General features: G+C 33.0%; 1 long non-coding RNA gene across 1 annotated transcript; it reads right to left on the reverse strand.

The window, feature by feature from the left end:
• Nucleotides 1–713: 713 nt before the first annotated feature.
• On the reverse strand, nucleotides 714–3,104 carry LOC147406223 (uncharacterized). Its single transcript, XR_015175781.1, has 3 exons — nucleotides 2,606–3,104; nucleotides 2,308–2,494; nucleotides 714–2,200 (listed from the first exon to the last, which is right to left on the reverse strand). It is a non-coding gene; the product is annotated as an uncharacterized LOC147406223 (long non-coding RNA).
• Between the last annotated feature and the right edge of the window lie 1,837 nt (nucleotides 3,105–4,941).

The raw sequence follows: 4,941 nt of genomic DNA on the forward strand, positions 1-4,941 counted from the left end.
TATGTATTCATTTTATAATTGCAAGGTTAACAAAGTGCAAGACTAATTACATGGGAAATTAGGGTTTTATTTTTTGAAAGGTTTGAGAGATGTATTAGAATAAATTGAGGTTGCAATTTCTTTCTCAATTTAGGAATCACTTTCATTCGTAAGCGGGCGTAGGCACTACCAAACCGCTATAGATTCACCTAATCTTTGAGCATTTTATTTTATCTTTGATTGCTTTTGTGATTTGATCTAGGGTTTCACATTCACCCATATGAATGCACTCACAAATTTTCTTGTTTATTTTTACACACTTTTCGCATTGCTCACTTACTCCATTGGCATGTACTTGGCATTCACATGGGGTTTGAATGTCATTCAAATGTTAGGTTTTCTTGAAGGAAAGAAGGGTAGGTTCAATGTTCAAAATCTTGTAAAGGTGATGATTTTCAATTTTTTGTTTTGTTTTGGGCATTGATAAACTAGGGTTAAAAGGGATTCCACCCTAAAACCAAATAAATAGGAGATTACACATTTACAAGAAGAGTCATGATTTTCTAACTTGGAAAACGACTGTACTCAGTTTGTACTCAATTGACGGGTTAAGTGCACAAAATCATAGTTCTTTTTCTCTGGGATACACAAGGAGAAAGTCTATGGATCTGTGCCCTTCCCACATCAACTGAGTACAAATACTCGAGTTATTTTATCATTAGCCTTACAAGAAATTCATAAACAAGAAAATCCATGAAGACAATGTTCAAGGGCCCAATTACAAATGACTATTGAGAATAATTACAGCATAAGTCGTCCACTAGAATTCTCCACAACTCCCGAGCTATACTACTAGCATCCTCAGTCACATAGAAGTTTAACCATATGATCCCAACCTCCCTAAAATCTCTGCCGCTCTATTTTCTTCTTGCCAAAAAAAAAACTTAAATGCACAAGTTGGAAGGATGATGGAATAGTCTAAATTTTGCTTGACTGCTTGGCATATTTTCATGAAGTTTTGATCTCCTTGTTTAGGCTCTTGATCGAATATAACCAGAATGAATTTATGATCACTTGGGGTATGTTCATTCTTGCTAATCTTAATGATTCGAAGGTCTCCATAAGCTCAATTTTAATAATGTCCCCCTCTTCCAATCTAGCCCAACCAGCAATAGCCATGGAACCAGTCGAATCTCTTCTAATAAAATCCAATCCCCTTCCTTCAATTGAAAGAGAATCATCTGTGTTTTTAAGGATTCCTTCTTCTTCGCATTTCCAGAATAGGCTTCTTGTTCTTCGATTAACCATCTTGCAATCACATTTCTAATTTCTAAAGAGAAGACGTTGGAGCCCGAGGTGTCGTCATCAATCTCGCATCCTTTCAAAGCATTTTTCAACGTTTTATCCACAATTGAATGTTATTTAGCTATAACATCTAAGCTAGCTTTTGGGATCTAGAAAATGGGAACATAATAAACTAGCTTGGAATTGAAATGATCATCTTGCTTGAAGGAATCAATTTAGCCAAATGTTCATGTTCGTGTTACAAACCCTTCGGAAAATTTTGAACCACTAAATGCACTGAGAACAGCTTGTGATCAAAATATGCTCAAGTATATTTATTAGTTGGAGGATGTTCGTTTAATTAATTTGTGACTACTAGTATTTGAAGAGCTTGTTTTAATATACTAAAGAGATTTGGCTAGTAGTCAAGCCTTCTCTTCTTCAGTTTCCCCCTAAATTCTTAGAGGCAAACTTAAAGAGCTGTCAACTTCAACCAACCAAAATATAGCAATTGGAAAAAAGCAAATCTACTCCAAATAGTTTATTAGCTATGATATTTTTTGGATTATGTTTTTAATATCATAATGAGAGAGTATTAGATGGCATAGATCTATTGTAATGATGTGTATATTGGCACATTGGATAATGTTGTCATTAAATTTAGGAGATGAAATTGAAATTAAGATCAGATTAATTCGAGATAAAGTTAACTTCTAGCTAGAATTTTTCACATTATTTTCATGTTAGGATTCTTGTAAACATAATTCAGAATCAATCTAATACTCCATTAAGAGTTACCAACAGCATTGAAAGAAGAAAAGAACCCCATGAAGAGTGTTGCCTAAGCAGATTAAAACTTGATTTGTGGGTCATTAAACATTTTTTCTTCAAAGGAAAGTTAAAAATTTTCTTCTGCACTCAAGGAGATTGGCCCAATCTGGCACCAAAAATAGAAACAAAAAAAAATATATTATGACTCACAAACAGACCTAATTTAAGATACTTATGAAAAGGAAAGCTTGAGCATGGTGAGGGTGCCTTTACCCTGGCTATGATCTCGAACTTCAAAGTATGCTGTTGGCTTTGCTCGATCCACCACTGCAGGACCAAAGAAGGGTACGGCGGCGCATGGGTTATCCAAGGTATGGCGGATTGTATTGAATCAACCATTGAACCAACTTAGCAGTTTCTATGCCTACGCTATTTGTGCAAATGCTACTGCTAGTTGCAACTTTATACACATGTTTACAAAAGAAAATTTTCCTTGTTTAATTAGAATAGAAATGGCAACAAAATAGAAATGCCAAACACATGAACAAACAAACCCAGTCAAATAGCTCACCTACACAACCTGCAGCTTAGTGATAAAGGTGTATCTCATTGAAGGTCGTAACCTATATTTCTCTATAATTTAACTTCTTAAATCAAAACCCAAGATCGTCTAGGACAAATCATGTGGGGGCACCTTATCCACTCCATCCGTGAATTCTACCTGCAAAAAAGGCCCCAAAAACAAAAAGAAAAAAACTAACATATATATAAAACAAAATCAAATATCAAATTTCTAATCCATTTTTGTGATCCAGATGAAGAAAAGTTTAAAACAAGCTAAAGAATTGTGATCTTCTTCTAGTAATATTAATAGCTAATATAAGATTTTTGTTGAGGGGCTGAAGGTGATGACAGAAGTCTAGAGAGCACAAAGAGGGAGATGCAGACTCCATGCATTTCTTCATCTGTGCTCTCTATCTTCTGTCAACAAAATCACCTATGCTTCCTCTTTCCTATCATTGAAGATAAAGCAGAGAGAGAGAGAGAGAGAGTGATATTTTGGGTTGATTTATTTGACACCCCAAACAACCCCATTTATAGAAAGCATACGGTAAATGCATAAAGAGTTCTACTGTTCTTGTCATATGTAGTCCGTGTAAACATTTTCTGAATAGTTGAAAGTTGTTAGAAAATCATAATATTCCTCTATATTTTTATCTTAGAAATTTTTACATGTAGAAATAAATAACCCACTTTGAGATTTTATAGCTCAAATAATTTAGTCTTTCAAGTAGTTATTTTAACCTTGCCATGGTGATCATGAGCCATGAAAAGTAGGTTATTCTGGCATGTTTAATCACATGAAAAGTTGCCTCACAATTATCATGATCATCATCTAAAATATATTCTTCTAAGCTAACAAAAGACCTAAAAAGAACATAGCTTAAGATAGTGAAAGCAGATACAAACCCAGTTTCAATAACCCAATTATCATGATCATCTTCATTATCATTTATACCAGATTCCTCTCAGTGGGTCAGCAACATGAATCTTTTTTCTTTGTTCAAGTATATCTTTAGTCAAGGCATTTTTTTTATATTTTTATACACCCAATTTGAATTGTTTTTTTATTTATTTTAAACAAGCAGATTGTATTAAATAAAACTAAACGTGATTGCAAATTTTCAAGGAAATATCTCTATATAACGAAAATATTCCAAAAACATAGAAATCTAAAACAAGCAATAGAATTAAAGGGTGAAGGAAAAAACTTAAATAAACAACTGGATCTTCCCTTACGCACCAAAAACCCTTCAGTAAACACAAATTGATTAGACTCTCAATAAAAATATGATTTATCCATCTTCTTTCTACAAACATTTTCTTTTTATTTTATTCAAGAGTAATGATAACCTGACTCCCTTTTTAGTACGCTCCCTGACCTAGTAGTTCACAGAACCATAAATCTTTTTACTTGTGTGTCCGGAAGCAAAGGATCTATCATTCTGTGAAGGAAGAGTGCAAAAAAGAGAGTCAAATTGTCACAACTCATCATTCAATACTCAAAATCATTCCTAATTTTTTCACACACATTTCTAGTTTTGCCTTTCTTTTTAAAAAATTACTTCTCTATCTCAACATTTCTATTTCTAGTACAATCATTCCCTGAATAATTGTTTATTGAGAACTCAGCTACCTCCATAAAAAAAAAAATGCTTATTGTTTAAAAAAAAAAAAAAAAAACTTTTAGTTTGATCATTACATACTAATCAACTCCAAAAGAACTCGTCCACTTTTTTCACTAACACTAATTATTTCTTAAAGTATCATTAATTTTTTTATCTTAATTTATAATTAAACCTCAATTATGAAAAATGATTGATTTTAGATAAGGCTTTACCAGTCAAACAAAAATATGGTTTCATCCCTACATAGCAGGAAAAAAGGGTTAGCTTCGATGCAAAGTTTGGTCAAATTTTGCTAAATTCAAGCAAATTCAAGGGACCTTAATGCCGAATTTGCCCTTTTTCACGTAATGCTAGAAGTCTCTTATTTAATGTTATTACTAAAGATAAACTGACTTGAAAAAAAAGCAACTCGAAATTCACTCATTGACGTTGATGTGTGCACGGAATCATAGATCTTTTCCTTGCGTATCCCGAAGAAAAAGATCATTGTTCTATGCACATGCCATGGCAGTGAGCCTTTATTGAGTCAGTTTGTCACGACCCTACTGTTATACAACATATATTTTGCCTTGGTTCTACTTAAAGCTTTTAAATTATAGTTGTACTGTGAAATTACTCTCTTTTAATATCATTTAACAACACCGAGAAACTTTAAAATAGCAATTCAAAATTAGCATGCAACTTCAAGTCAACTTTTCAAGAGGCTAGAAATATATAA

The sequence above is a fragment of the Akebia trifoliata genome, chromosome 3 (genome assembly GCF_017979445.1).
Source record: "Akebia trifoliata isolate Shusen 1 chromosome 3, ASM1797944v1, whole genome shotgun sequence".
NCBI lineage: Eukaryota > Viridiplantae > Streptophyta > Magnoliopsida > Ranunculales > Lardizabalaceae > Akebia > Akebia trifoliata.